The sequence below is a fragment of the Neofelis nebulosa genome, chromosome 17 (assembly GCF_028018385.1).
Source record: "Neofelis nebulosa isolate mNeoNeb1 chromosome 17, mNeoNeb1.pri, whole genome shotgun sequence".
NCBI classification, from domain to species: domain Eukaryota; kingdom Metazoa; phylum Chordata; class Mammalia; order Carnivora; family Felidae; genus Neofelis; species Neofelis nebulosa.
Window position 1 is genome coordinate 47,092,186 of NC_080798.1, and position 16,524 is coordinate 47,108,709.

The 16,524-nt window shown below is 35.8% G+C and overlaps 1 long non-coding RNA gene across 1 annotated transcript in view; it reads left to right on the forward strand.

Annotated features, from left to right (window-relative positions):
• LOC131498850 (uncharacterized) overlaps window positions 1–16,524 on the forward strand; it is a 206,541-nt gene that overhangs the window by 13,919 nt on the left and 176,098 nt on the right. The window contains exon 2 of the long non-coding RNA XR_009255615.1: window positions 8,603–8,706. This is a non-coding gene — a long non-coding RNA (uncharacterized LOC131498850). The remainder of the gene's footprint in view (window positions 1–8,602; window positions 8,707–16,524) is intronic.

Sequence of the window (16,524 nt, forward strand, 5' to 3'; positions counted from 1 at the left end):
ATGTTTATAGCAGTGCTTTCAACCATAGCCAAATTATGGGAAGAGCCTAAATGTCCATCAACTGACGAATGGATAAAGAAGGTGTGGTTTATATGTATAACGGAATACTAGTTAGCAATGAAAAAGAATGAAATCATGCCATTTGCAGCAATGTGGATGGAACTGGAAGGTATTATGCTAAGTGAAATAAGTCATACAGAGAAAGAACTTGAGAACTTGAGAAACTTCACAGAAGGCCATGGAGGAAGGAAAGGGGAAAAAATAGTTACAGAGAGGGAGGGAGGAAAACTACAAGAGACTCTTAAATACAAAGAACAAACTGAGGGTGCATGGAGAGGGTGGGGGAAAGGGGAAAACAGATGCTGGGCATTGAGGGCAGTTGTTGGGATGAGCACTGGGTGTTGTATGTAAGCCAATTTGACAATAAATTATTTTAAAAAAACTATGATTAATAAAAAAATTCTTCAAAAAGTATGTGCTGTTTTGTGTCTAGTTTCTTTTACTTAAAATAACACATGATGTCATTTATATTTTTCAATGTGTGCTTGATTGCACTGTGTGAATATACTATAATAGTTTTCTTGTTTATACACATTGAGTTTGGCTATCAAGCTATAAATATTCCTATACATGTCATTTTAGAGACATATACACTTAGTCTTTTTTATGTGTATATATGTACATATATCTGTATGTGTCTGTCAGTCTGTCTAGGAGAAGAATTGCTGGGTCATACAGCAGGGATCTGTTTAAGTTTAGTAAAAATTGCCAAAGAGTTTTCTAAAGTAGTTGTACCAATTTACAGTTCCCTCTGTATTGTATAAGTTTCAGTTGCTCTACATCTCTTCCCACATTTGGTATTGTCTTCAATTTTTACAGTTTTGTTTAGTGTGTCAAGTTACCTTTCCCCTTTCATTGAGGATTTACTTTGCTGGATAGTTCTAAAACTACCATGTGAAAAGCACTTTTGATTTTGTTTTAATTTTCTACCTCTATGATTGGAGAATACTGCTTATGTTGTTTCTACTTTATGGAACATATTGAAAGTTTCTTTGAGACTTAGAATATTTGGTCAATGTGAATGTTTCATGTACACTTGAAAAGGAAATTATTTGTTATGGGAGTTTAAAGATGTAGATATTGATATAGTTTTGTGTAGTTCATGTCTTCCACGTATTTTTAAAAAATATTTTTTGTTCATTTGTCTTATACTGAGTTTAGGTACATTGATGTCTTCTGTTGATTTCTCTCTTGCACTTTTATTTTTCCTTGATTCGTGTTATCAAAGTAGTTGCTGTGTTATTTAGCATGTAGATAGTTGTAACTATTATATTTATTTTGAATGTGGCTTTAGGTCATAAAATGTTTTTTTGTTTTTTTTTTAATTTTTTTTTAACGTTTTATTTATTTTTGAGACAGAGAGAGACAAAGCATGAATGGGGAAGGGTCAGAGAGAGGGAGACACAGAATCTGAAACAGGCTCCAGGCTCTGAGCTGTCAGCACAGAGTCCGACGCGGGGCTCGAACTCATGGACCGTGAGATCATGACCTGAGCCGAAGTCGGCCGCTTAACCGACTGAGCCACCCAGGCGCCCCAAATGTTGTTTTTGGCCTTTGTTCTGCCATGTCTAATATCAGAATTACAACACTGACTTTCTTATTCTTTTCATTTGTCTTGAACAAGGAGCTTTGTCTATCCCTTATATTTTTGCTTTTTGAATCACATTATTTTAGATGAGTTTCTGCAATACATTGAAGAGTTGAATTTTGCTCTGTAAATCAATTTGAAAGTATCTTATTTAAAAATAGGTAAGATAAGTCTTTATGTGCTGTTTTTATACTGACATTGTGTATATATATTTATCATATGTATTACATCTTGTCTCTTATTATGTAGTATATATTTTACTTCATCCTCTTTTTGTTTTTTCTTTGATATTCTAGAAGGTTTATATTTTTGTTCTAGTGGTTATTTTTATGGTAGTACTTATAATGGCATTAATTTTTTTATCCTCTTTTTGCTTACTTACAATTTCATTGTTTGGTTTGTCAATTTAAATAGCATATCTTGATTCCTACTCTCCTATCACCTTTCTTTGTATGTTGCTGCTGAGTAGTCTGATACCAGTTTGATTTTGCTTCCTGTGTAAATGATCTCAGAGTTTTTTTCTTACTCTGTAACTAAACCAAATGAGAGTTTATCCACCCAGTGAGCAGCAATCCAGTAAAAACTGACACTGAGTTTTTACAGTGAAGAAAGATGGGCTCTTTATCTTTTAGGACAACAGGGAACTAATTTGAAAAATCTTGAACTTCCTGATGAATTACAAACAGAAGTATTTAAAAGTTGAAAAATCAGGGTAATGGTCTCAGGGCCTTGGATCATGCTGATGGACTAGGTCCTATAATATATCCTTTCTTGATCATCTTGTTCCTTCTGTCATCTCCCTATCTGGTTTTAATGTGATTGTTATAGTGAGGTTGTCATTCTGCATCAGGAGACTAGTCATTCTGCTTAGAGTCCCGGAACTACAAAATACTCTCTGCGGTTTGCATTAGTAATGTATCTCTAGAGTACTAAGGCAGATGTTCTATATCCTGTAACTATTACTAAGCTGCAAAATATTACTACTTTTCTTGCAAACATGGAACATTATATTTGTTATCTCGAGCAGAACAGCATGCTACAGACTTTTGAGGAGACAATTTTATGTTATTTACTAAGGCGGTTTTACAGGTTTCTTTAATATTAACAATGGGCTATGTGACTCTAGTCAGAAGTAGGTAGGAGTCATATGTCTCAATTGTGGGGGGTGTGGGGATTTGCATCCCCAGTTGCACCTTTCAGATCTAATTATGTATTGCATACATCCCAGAATTCAGTGTTTGTGTCAATTGCCCAGGTTTTTCATAGGCCTTTTTAATGTATAGATTCATGCCTTCTCTTATTTCTAGTTCTTTTTTTGTATTCAAGTTTTAAATACTAGCTCCACAATTTTATGTGTGTTGGATCCTCTTTCTCTTTCTTGTATATTAACACTTTCTCCCTGATTCTTATTACAGTGTTTCTTCATTTTGTTCTTTTGCTGTTTTCATCTAATGTCCCTTACTATATTTTCATTCAAGCCCATTCTCTGTTGAGTAATTTATAATTTATTCTTCATTTCTAAAATGATTTTTGTCTTTTTCTTCTCACCTTCTTTTATAGACCAGTTACCTCTCATTTCACATCTTCCTGATGTGAAGATTTGAGACCCATTTCGGTTCTGAATTATTAAATGTTTTATTTGAAGGTTTTCCCCAATATTTGTAAATACTGTTTAATAACATAAATCAGGTTGAGATATTTTAATAGTTATCTCTACTTTATGACTGCCTTTCTTTTTTTCTTTTTCTTTTTTTTTTTTCTGTTTTAGAGAAAGAGAAGAAGAGGAGACAAGAGGAGAGGGGCAGAGGGAGAGTGAGAGAGTATCCCAAGCACACTCCACACTCAGTGTGGAACCCAACACAGGGCTCAATCCCATGACTCTATGATCATGACTTAGCCAACATCAAGAGTCAGATACTCAACCAACTGAGCCACCCAGGCGTGTGTCTGTCTTGTCTTGTCTTGTCCTTTCCTTCCTTTCTTGCTTTCTTTCAAGATGTGTTTATCAGCTGAAGAGTTTTCTTTCATTCTTATGTTCCGTATTCTTTTATAAGTCTTTTTACAGTTGTTGCCAGCTGTTTTATGATCAGTTATAAAATCTAATTTTTTCTTTACCAGCAATAATAGTTTATATAGAAAATGGCTAGAGCATTTACCAGGCTTCTTAGTTGAAAAGCACTCTATTCTGTTAGTATAATGAAGTGCGGTATCTTGAATCTACGGTGCATTTGTTTAGGAGGGTGACAGGGTTTGACCTATCTCTAATTTTGTGCTTTTTTTTTTATATCTGTAGGACCATTATTGTTCTTTCTCTTTACCACCAAGCATCCAAGAAGTAGTACTTCTAAGTCTCCCCCAGAAGTGATGCTTCCCCAAGACTGTCACTGCTGTTTCTTGTGATTGCAAACCTCTTCTTTTTGATTCCACAGTATCTAGTACTTGATCTAACAGGTCTTAGACATGCTTTAAGGACTTCCCCATTTCCTGGTGCTTATTTTATCTGTATTTTGCCACCTTCTCTTCTCTTATACATAATTTTCATTTATCTCTCTTTTTAAAGCATGGTTCCAGAAATGGTTGCTGGAACCATTTCTCTACTTACGTGTATTTGATGTTTATACTAGTCTTTGTCTCTTGGTTATGGTGTAGATGTGGATTTTGAGGGTTTTTTTTTTTCACTCCCTTTTTATTTTTACAGTTTTGTTAAAGTTATGTGGAGATCTTGGATTTAGGTGGGGTCCTCTTCTATTTCTTTGAACATATTAAAGATATTTTTGAGTCTGGGATATACAGGTACTGATAATTCCAGGTGGAATATCAGTACTGGAATTATCAGTACCTGTATATTCTGTAATCTTCTTCTTTTAAGTTTTAGTGTGGTTTTGTCTATTGATAGGCTTAGTAATGGTCAATGGAATATCAGACATTGCTTGTGATATTTAAAAACATTTTTTTAGTGTTTATTTTTGAGAGAGAGAGAGAGAGAGACAGAGAGAAAGAGAAACAGCAGGTGAGAAGGGGAGGGACAGAGAGGGAGACACAGAATCTAAAGCAGGCTCCAGGTTCTGAGCTTTCAACACAGAGTCCTTTGCAGGCTTGAACTCTTGAACTGTGAGATCATGACCTGAGCCGAAGTCAGCCGCTTAACCAATTGACCCACCCAAGTGGCCCTTTGACATTGATTGTGATATTTTGAAGATCTGAATGATAACAACTTTTCCCAAGGAGGTTTTTTGTTTGTTTTTGTTTTTGTTTTGTTTCTGATAGGTAGTTAGAGACAGTTATATGTAATACAATCTGAGATTGAGCTGGTATATAGCTGGGTTTCATTCTTCTAATACATTTCTGGTTTACCACTAGCAGTACCCTATCTCAGAAATTACCCCCTTCCACACAAACCCTCTCCCCACACTGCCGTCTGTGAGTGCTAACAATTCTACTTAGTTTCTCAGCCTCCTGACTGAGAATTGGCAAATGACTTAAGAAAACTGATCCTCAAAGTTGAGCTTCTTTCTATGTACTTTTGTATCTCTTGGCTGCTTTTGGTAGCTCCCCTGTGCCTTTGCTTAGTCGTTTTCCATATTTTACTTAGTTTTTCTAGTTCTTTTTATTGGGAAAGTTAGTTTCTTTTGAGGTAATCTGTCTTATCCTCTGTACTGAGTTTTAAATTTTAATTATTATGTATTTAATTTGTATATGCATCTTTTGAACATTCTAGGTCATTTATTTTTTTCTGTGCTGTGAAATATGTTTACACTTTAAAAATTTTTTTACATCTATTAAATGTGTATAATCTCCCAAGAAATGAAATCCTCATAGGTTCATTTTTGCTGCTTCTCTTTCATGGCGCCTTGTTTACTTATGTATTTAAGAGTCCGATAACATTTGTGTTTGCTGCAGTTTGGCTCCTGGGGATACTATCAGTTGTGCACCACTTTATGTTTACTTATTTATTTATTTTGGGGCCCATTCTGGTGATATGAATTTAGCATATATATTTACATGAGTGCTGGGTTGTGTCTACAACTCCTTGTTGTTTTATGTTTTCCTTGCTTTCCTCATTGCCAAGACAACTTTCCTTGCTGTCCCTTAGGCCCAGATTCCTGATCGTCTATACATTGAGGGGAGTAACCCTTTGAGTTCCCAGCTTAATGGGAGGAGAGTCTCCAGTTAGACTCTTAGGCGCTGTTCATGTTTGTTTTCTAATCCTCATCCCAAATAAGATTTATAAATTTTAACTTTGGTCAAAATTGTTGACCAAATTTTCTCAAAAGCAAAAGCAGATTCAGTACTTAGCATTTCTGAGTTACGCTTTTGCTAACTTTGAGTTGATTACTTCTTACTATTTTTATCAAGTATGATGCTTTTAAGAAGGCATTTTTGTATATTACCCTGCAGTTTTAATTGTTTTCAGTAATGGAGTTGTTGTAAATACTCTGATTCTCCATATTGCCTGAAACAAAACTTTTTGTTTGACTACAGAATTTAGAAAGCCATTAATAAGAACTTCCCTTTATTTGTCACTGGTTTTTTCCCCCCGCTGTGCTACCACACACACATCCATACACTCATAGTTTTAAAAGGAGACAGTTTCTAAACTTTGCTTTTATGCAAAAGGTTTTGAAATGCATCTGGCATTGCCTGTAAAGTTGAGTTTTACTTTTTGGTGCAGGATTGTAAGTATTACTGCTAACATTCTTTAGACTCTATGAAGCCCTGAAATAATTTTCCAAAGGTCAGGATTTATGCTACAATCAATTTATCTGGGATAGTTCTGTAATTCCAAGAATTTACTTGTACCTAAGTCATATTTGCTTTAATAGCGAAAAGTAAGTAAAGGTTTAACATGAAAAGCAGGAATAGTCCCCCTTTCTATTTTTGTACAACTCCTTACCTCTCCATTTCCTGGGTGATTAAAAATTTGGTAAATTGGTGGAAGTTTTTCATGAGTTTGTATACTCGTGTTTAAATTTTCTAAATACTTTCAGAATTTATTTTCTTCCTCTAAGCAATAATAGGCTGAAGCGAAGGACTTGTTTCAAGATGATTTTTTTTTAAGTCAGCTTCACACCCAGCACGGAGCCCCATATGGGGCCCAAACTCAGGACTGTGAGATCAAGACCTGTGCTAAGATCAAGAGCAGGGACACTTAACCAACTGAACCACCCAGGCACCCCAACATGATTTTTAGTTTCCTTTTATGAAAGATTACCTAATCGCTATTAGTTGATGAAAAGAGATATTTTGTGGTAGAGTAATATATAACTTTAACATTCCTTTAGTGTTTGGCTTTGTAAATAAATATGAAAACTGATTGTCTCATAACATTTTTTTAATTGACTTTCTTCTTTCCCCAGAAAGTAGCAAAGTAAATATAACCATCATTCTTTTCTAATCTTCATGAATAATTTCTCACTGACCCTGGGTGAGAGACTGGTTTCAAGACCATCCTATAGTATCCACAAAGATAAAGCTTAGACCTTGCAGTTTAGGCCTCTGTGAAAGAGCTTCTAAATTATAGAAGTGAAGAGAGCTTACATTTAATCTTTGGATAATTCCAGTTGGGGACTTGAGAATGAAGCAGTTAGGGGAGAAAAGATTCCTTATTAGAAGCATAAAACCTACTGACTATATCTTGGCCAGTGTTCCCTTTTTTCCAGTAAGCTGTCTGCTATACAGAGGTGTATAACCCTAATGGCTTGTTGTATGCCATTAAAAGGTATTGTACACTCATAAAAGAATGACATTTTGATCAATGCTGTTAAAAGAATTACTGTCTTGACACAGAAAAGCTTTCCTGCTGCAAGTTTAAAAATATGCCTTTAAAAGCTTTTTATTGAATACCTTTGCATCCCTCAGAAATGTGCCATTTTGGCATGAGGTTACTCTGAAGTAGTCCACATTGTAACTTAAATGCAAAACCTCCTATTTACCTTTAGAAATAGCAAAGCCAACACAGGTATTTCCCTACCAAATGGAACTTAAAGACATGGTAGCATTTTAAACCACTGTATCTGATCTAAAAATAGAATTGATGTAAAGAGGAAGCTGAAAACCAAATTATTCCTTCATGTATTTTTTTTCATGCTGTTTTGTATAAACTATGTGGTTTTAATCTCCCTTTGAATTTAAGAGTCAGGCCTTTTCATCCAGTTTCAGAGATCTTTTCTCATCACCTGGGAATTGGTTCTTTCAAATTTGAATGTGTTGAATGTTGATTTCCACTTTCTTTTTCTTTTATTATATTTTTGTTTAGGGGTTTATGAAAACCATGTCATAGTAGATACAGTCTTCCAAAGCTGACAGGTTCTTCTGTACACAATCCTCTACAGATTTTCAATGTATCATTGCTATAATTTTAGCTTTATTTCATACTTTGAAAACTTTCTACTATTGCCTAACTTCTGACTTCATACTATATTTTCCTGACTTATGAACTGAGCATTCTAAAGTCCCAAACCCTGGAAACCACAGTTTTCTTAAAAATATCACTACAGAATAACTCTTTACTTGATAGATTTTAATTTGTATTCTTTTTGAATTTGACATTTAATCTCAGTCTTAGGAAGTTTTTATACATTTCAGGGTATGGGCGTATTTTAGGTAACATCAATTTTTATGTAATACATTGGCTTTGTTCATCTGTTTCACCTATAAAAGCAGGTGTTTTGTTGTTATCAGTAGTGGTGTTCATTGTTTTTATTATTCACTACCCACTAAGTGGCAGCAGATTTATATGTAATACTAATAATACTGAAACTCTTCACTTTTATTATGTGCCATATTCTGTGTTAAAGTACTTCACAGGCTCAAAGAAGTTCTATAACTTGGACAAACAACAAGTAAGTTGTGGTGTTGGGACTCAAATATAGGTAAGTGTGACTCCCAACTTTTGTTGGGATTGTGTTATATGTACAATTCTAACCCTTTTTATATCTATTTGTTTTGTTCTAGGTGACATTATCCCCATTTTACAAGTGAAGAACCTGAAGCTCAGAGTAAGTACTTTGCCCATTGACACAGCATAAAAGAGTGACAGAGCTGGCATTTGAAACAAGGTCTGTTTGTCTTCAAAGTATATTTTCCACTACATTATACTAGTTATTTTTCCTCGGCTTTCTCATCACACCTCTTAATTATCATTGTGTATTTAAAGGTGATTTTTATTAGAAATTTTGGAATAGGAATTTGTTTAATGATATTAACTTATGATTTGGAGAAAAGTATAATGAAAATATAATTAGAGTAGGTAGCGGGAGACCTGATTTATTGTAACGTCTCTGATTCTGGCCATGTGATGTTGGACAGCTCACCTTTTTGGTGTCTTATTTATAACATGAGGGTTTTGGGTTAGATTTTGGTTTCCTCAAACTCTAAAATCTAATTTGACTCTATTTTGATTTAATGTTTATACTTTTTTCTTTTACTATTTCCTTTTTAAAACAAAAATTTTTAATGTTTGTTTATTTTTGAGAGAGAGAGACAGAGACAGAGCATGGTCAGGGAAGGGGCAGAGAGTAAGGGAGAGACAGAATCCAAAGCAGGCTCTAGGCTCTGAGCTGTCAGCACAGATTCTGAAACAGGGCTTGAACTCACAAACTATGAGAGCGTGACCTGAGCCAAAGTTGAACACTCAACCAACTGAGCCACCCAGGCGCCCCAACACTTGTTCTTTTTAGCACAGATAAAACTATCATCTGCATTTTAGCCCATTAAATATGGTAGTTTATTAAAGTTAGAGGGCATGAAGCCCTGATTTTTATTCTTTACTTGCACTATTACATCTGATTTTGAAATTCAATAATGGGAAGAAATTCCATATAAAGAAGTAATTTTATAAAGAGCATTCTTTCTTTTAAACTGCTCAAGATTCTCATAGTTTTTACAGTCAGAAATAATAATTCTGGAAATCTAAATATTATAAAAGGAAATAAATTATTTTTAATAGAAAATGTTTCCACCAAAGAAGACAGGAATAGATGACTGCTACCTTCAAAGCACAGTTCTTAACTGTACAATAATACTATTAGCAACTATAATAGTAATGTTATTGAGAATTAATTTCATGCTACTGTATTGTACTAAGATTTTATATGCATTGCCTCATTTAATACTCAGGAAAATCGCTATGAGGTAAGTACTATTATCCCTATGTAATACACTAGGAAATAAAGAATTAAGGTTAAGCATTTTCTCCTAAGGTACATCACTGGTAAGTAATGATGCTGATATTTGGACCTATGGAATGCCACAGAGATTTTCCTCATATTTACAACATAGAATAATTATAAGAAGTTGTCAATGGTAATGCTTAACTCTATAAGTATGATTTAAGCCTGAAACATTTGTGGAAAGAATAGGTCTGATGATTTGTGATGAATGGCAGTTTCCAAGTTCTCAGATTTGATCACTGCCATTTACATAGTTAATTGATATAGTCATAAAGCAAGTTAAAGTTATTGGATAATTTTATCGCACTACTTATTTTCTGAAGAGTTAGTAAGTGCACTATAGTTTCAGAAAAGCATTCTTGGGAGTTTGAGATGTGGTTGGGTGAGTGTTGATCTATTTATTTATACACATATGTGCACATGCAAGGTGTAGCTGTAGATTAGGGTAATTAACAATCTTAGTTTGCCCAGGCTTTGGTTTCTAAATCATGGAAGTTTCTGTGCTGTGACTAGGACCCTTGCTAAAACAGGTGAAGAGGGCAAGTGTGTGTGTGTGTGTGTGTGTGTGTGTGTGTGTGTGTATAGTATGGGTATGTGTGTATAGGTAGATGTGTATGTGTCTAAAGTAATGGTAGTAGTTAGACTATAGGGAATTCAGATCTTGCAGAGCATAAAACAGCTCTGAATTCAGTGCCTAGACTGATATTTGTCTGTTTTATTAGCAGAAAGCTCAGTCTCCTGTGTTTTCCCTGTTTCAGATAACCTTTTCTTGTCATCTAAGAAATTAATTTCTTTGTTGGAATCATTGCAAGTAAACCTGATAGCAGGAGTGCTGTTATTGAGGCAGCTTACATAGTGATTTGCTAAGTACAGCCTCTTCATAAAAAGTGAAGCAGAAGTCGATTTATCGATCACCACCAGGATTTCAGTAACCTGTTGAACTACCTGATTTTTTTCCCATTTTCTTAAAGCGCACCATTTTTATTTCTTTGTACAATTGCATTTGTTTGTTTGGAAACATTTTTTACATGTATTTGCACATGATGTAAACATTTTTTTGTGTGTATTTGCTTTTTTCTAGAATAGAGTTGGAACTGTGTAAAGAACTATTGTTAGGGTAAGCCACATGAAATTACCATGATTTAACTGTTTTTGACTTAGAATAATGGCAATTTCATATTGCTAATAGTAAATAGTTCATTCAACTTTTGGTTATTTGGAAATATTAGGCTTCTATTTTAAATCTAGAGAAGATTCCTTTGAAATATTGGTTAATGTTAGAGAGGAACTGATGTGAACTTTGGGCTGATTACTTTGGGCTGCTCATCTACTAAAAATACATTTTAAAAGGTATAACTTTTAAAATGTAAAAATGAGGGGCGCCTGGGTGGCGCAGTCGGTTAAGCGTCTGACTTCAGCCAGGTCACGATCTCGCGGTCCGTGAGTTCGAGCCCCGCGTCAGGCTCTGGGCCGATGGCTCAGAGCCTGGAGCCTGTTTCCGATTCTGTGTCTCCCTCTCTCTCTGCCCCTCCCCCGTTCATGCTCTGTCTCTCCCTGTCCCAAAAATAAATAAAAAACGTTGAAAAAAAAAATTAAAAAAAAAATAAATAAAATGTAAAAATGAGCATTGCACAGACATTAATATTAGACAAGCATAAAAATTTTTATTTTAACTGAAAGGTTAAGACCGAATTTAACCATTTTTCTTTCTCAGAATTTTGACCCAGTATATTCTAAGCTATAGTGGCTTATGTAAATGTTCATTTTGGAAGAAGAATGCTCTGTTACTGGAGTCAGATTTAAAATTGTTGTTGTATTATTAACAGAAGCAAATACTAACCAAAAACATTACTTTCTGTGCCTTTTAGACATTCTCAGTTGAGGTTTGTCTACTTGATAATTTAGGCAAACAAAAAGTAAGTGAATTTTTTTGAAGAAATGAAGGCAGTTACTACTTGCCTCAGCCTCGTATGCTAATTAACAAAATGTTGAGATTTTTGTGATATGTATAAAATTGTACATGTGAAATTTTTTTTTGAGCAAGAGCAAGCACACGCATATGTGTGTGTGCACTTGGGAGGGGCAGAGGCAGAGGGAGAGGGAGAATCTTAATCAGGCTCCTCGCCCAGTGCAGAGCTGGGCTGACTCTGCCCTTGGTCTCCAGACTGTGAGATCATGACCTGAGCCGAAATCAAGAGTTAAGACGCTAAACTGACTGAGCCACCCAGGTGCCCCTGTACATGTGAATTTGAAAGTGTACTTTTTCTTTTTTTTTTTTTTTTGTTTTTTGTTTTGGCTCTTGCCTTTTTAATCCCACAATTGTGTAACCTGTGTCTCATAAAAAGGAAGGGAGGGGCGCATGGGTGGCTCAGCCAGTTAAGCCTCTGACTCTTTATTTCAGCTATACTCATAATCTCACAGTTCATGGGTTCAAGCCCCAGCTCTGTGGTAACAATTCAGAGCCTGCTTAGGATTCTCTTTCTCTCTCTGCCCTTCTCCTGCCCATGCAATGTTCGTTCTCTCTCTCTCTCTCTCTCTCTCTCTCTCTCTCTCTCTCAAAGCAAATAAACTTGGGGGGGGGGGAGGGAAGGAAGGGAACCCTCTAAGGTTCCTAGTAGTGGATACAGTAGACTAAGCTGATGCTGAGCTATCATTCCACCTTACAGAAATAGCAAGCTTATACAGAATTTTGAATAACTATAGCTTTAAGACTTTTGCATCTCTTAGACTTTAAGAGAGGTATATCATCTAATAGTATCTTACAAAGTTGGAATTCATATATGAGTCTCAGTCTTTTTCCCATTATGATCTTTCATAATTAGTTCCAGCAGTGTTTTAGTATATCTTTTGATTTGCCTTTGCTATCAACAGCACATATTTTGAGTGCCCTCTACCAATGAAATATTGTACTCAATATTCTGTATTTTTCACAAACTACTTTGTGACTATTAAAGAGTAATGTTCATGAATTATAGTTTAGTAGGTCTTTCCAGAAATAAAATATCTTAATTTTCAGGACTATTTAAAAAATAGTTTTGAAAAAAAACAAAAAATAAAAATATAAAATAAAAAAAAGTTTTGTAGGTCTTTAAAAAAGAAATAATTGTCTTTGTTATAAACTATGTTATGAGAGACCCAATCGTTTTGTTCCATTGCTCTAATATGTCTAACTTGAGTCTCCCTTGAATAGTTGAGCTTGAAAAGCTGAAAAACAAGTATGTGTGAAGCTGAGATGATCTTGATCAAATGGGAATTTGATACTATAGCTTTTTGGAGAGACTGAATTCATGGGGCATTTGACTGGAGGACATGATGTGTCTTTGATCACAAAGTTTCTTTGATCACAAAGATTCACATATTGCAAGTGTACACCTCAATGAATTTTTATAACTTAATAATACCTGTGTAATTAGCACCTTGATCAAGAAATAAAACATAACCTGCACCTTGGAATCCTTCTTAGTGTTAATGCCTCACTGAACATCAGGCTCTATCTCCCCAGCTAAATTTTAGTTGAGTATTAAGTAGTTATCTAGATTTAAAAAATGTATGGGGGCGCCTGGGTGGCGCAGTTGGTTAAGCGTCCGACTTCAGCCAGGTCACGATCTCGCGGTCGGTGAGTTCGAGCCCCGCGTCAGGCTCTGGGCTGACGGCTCGGAGCCTGGAGCCTGTTTCCGATTCTGTGTCTCCCTCTCTCTCTGCCCCTCCCCCGTTCATGCTCTGTCTCTCTCTGTCCCAAAAATAAAAAAAAATTAAAAAATAAAAAAATAAAAAATGTATGGAGAGTAGGATTACTTAATGTTTGCACAAATTATCCAGATAGTTACATTATTTTTGTTTTTGGCATACTGGCTGGACATATTAATATTCAATTCAATTTTACAGAATTTTAAATGTCTGGAGTCTCCTTAGTTGTCTTTGTGATTGCTGAATAAGGACATAAACAATTTCTGAGTGTGATCCTGATTTTTCTGATTAATTACATTGCTTGGACAGTCACTGACATTCAAAACTGATTGGATTGGCCCTTTAAGTTTCTCTGTTTTGAGCTGCTGAGATTACAAAACTCATTCTTTTTTTTAAATTTTTTTTTTTTCAACGTTTTTTATTTATTTTTGGGACAGAGAGAGACAAAGCATGAACGGGGCAGGGGCAGAGAGAGAGGGAGACACAGAATCGGAAACAGGCTCCAGGCTCCGAGCCACCAGCCCAGAGCCTGACGCGGGGCTCGAACTCACGGACCGCGAGATCGTGACCTGGCTGAAGTCGGACGCTTAACCGACTGCGCCACCCAGGCGCCCCCAAAACTCATTCTTATGCAGAGAATTTGCCATTCAGACTGACAGTTCTGTCAGGTCAGGTGGTAGGATTTTCATGCATGATGCAGGTACATTGCTTTTCCTAGTTTCGTTTCGTTTTGTTTTTTTTTCTTTTTTTCCTTGGAATCTAGGTGGAAGCTCTGGTATGTGAAGGTGAAAAGCTAGAACATCAGACTGCTATCTCCACTTAGCTTTAGTTTTTCTACTATGTTTCCATCCATGTGTGCTGGGCTTTTCCAGTCACAGCCCCAAGCTCAGAGTTTTTCACTAATGTTTGGTCAAAGAAAGATCTGTCGTCTTTGGAAAGACTGAAATGAGTAATAGTCTTTCGACACTATTGGCAAGTGGCTTTCACGGTCCATAGCAGATGTAATGAGCTACATCTGCCTGCTTGGAAAATTCTGCTTTTGATTGTCTGAAAGGATCTCTGGAATATGGGCTTGAGTGTCTGTGTGCAGTAAAACAACAACAATCATACAATCTTAACAAACGTCTTGCAGTTTCAACTTCAACACTTTTTGCAGAAATCTGGCAAAAAAAAAATATAAACTATTTGACAAAGCTTGTTTTATATCAGGAACTGAATTTATGGCATGTTGGTTCTACAAAGTCAGTTCATTCATGTTTAAAAGCATGGAAATTACGTACACTCTACATTGTAGATTGTATATATTGCTCTTCTCAGACCAAAAGTAAGCCATTTTGTGTAAACTCTTATGAGGGAAGTATTCTGTCTCAGGGTGGATAATGGCTCTACCATTATGGGCTGGGATAATGGTATTTTATTAATTTAACTGAACAGCTTTAATGTATCAGTTTCAGGAAAGTGTTTTCTTTGAAATAGTTTGATCACTTTTTCAAAGAGGACATTGGGAATAATTTAGTTGATTATTTTCATATTACCTGCAAGCAAGCTCCAAGCAAAACTTGCCCAACCTTCTAATTTGTAAGCATAACTGTGTAGTGACCTCTGACAGTCAGTTTTGACTCTTCTTTGCTGTTTGGATAAAGGAAGTACTGTTGCTTTTGAGAAATACGATGTAAGTAAGAAGAAATGCAGAGAGGTCATTCAGTAGCATTGTACAGATCAGTGGAATTACTATCGGCCATTGTAATAGTTATAACTATATAACAGAGCAAGTGGAGGATGTGTATTAAAGTGTGAACTTTCCACATTTACACCACACCAAAAATTCTTTGAATTTAATAGAGTCTTGATAGAAGGCGGCATAAGTCTCACATTGGCTGTTGTGGCACATGGAATGATATTTCGGGCATACAGAGAATCGTCAGCACACAACCCAGAATGAGGGTGACAAAACATAAGCATCTAAAACAGAATCAAGATGAGAATGTCTCCTTTATCCATTGGGAGTTGACGCCAGACTCACCTTCTAGATTACTTATAATTTATGAAATAAGCTTGTTATATATGTTGTATGTGTATATTGATTAGTAAAATAAAAACCAAAAGAGGAAAGGAAAAGGATGGGAAGTTGTGACTTTTCTGAGAACACCATGTATACAAAACTAGAGTAAAGAACAAGGAGGAGGGCACCTGGGTGGCTTAGTCGGTTGAGTGTCCTACTCTTGATTCACCTCAGGTCATGATCTCAAGGTTTGTGAGTTCAAGCCCCATGTCAAGCTCTGCGCTGACAGTGCAGTGCCAGCTTGGAATTCTCTCTCTCCCTCCCTCTATACTCCTAGTCTGTTCTCTCTTTCTGTCTCTCTGTCTCTCTCTCTCTCAAAATAAATCTAAAATTTTTAAAAATACTTAAAAACAAAGGACAAGGATGAAAGGAGTAGATATTAAGGAAGGATCTTCATTAAATTGGATAAGACCCTCCCTTCCCATTTAATCCTAGTGTTTAATCAGATCCTCCTCTTATTGTCTTCTCTTTGTGATCCAAGTGTGTTTTTGTTAACAACTTTATTAAAATATAATTCACATACTATACAATTTACCCATTTAAAATGTACAATGTAGGGTGCCTGGGTGGCTCAGTTGGTTAAGCATACCACTTTGGCTCAGGTCATGATCTCATGGTTTGTGGGTTTGAGCCCCACATCGGGCTCTGTGCTGACAGCTCAGAGCCTAGAGCCTGCTTCAGATTATGTCTCCCTCTCTCTCTGCCCCTCCCCCACTCATACTCTGTCTCTCTCTCTTTCTCAAAAATAAATAAACATTAAAAAAATGTTAATGTATAATGCAGTGATTTTTGTTATTCTCAGAGTTGAGCAGCCATTGCCATAGTCAATTTCAGAAAATTTTTATTTCCCAGAAGGAAACCCCACACTTACTAGCAATCTCTGCCTATTCTTCCCCAATACCTCAGCCCTAGGCAACCATTAATCTGTGTGATCCAGGTTTTAAAAGTTGTTGATT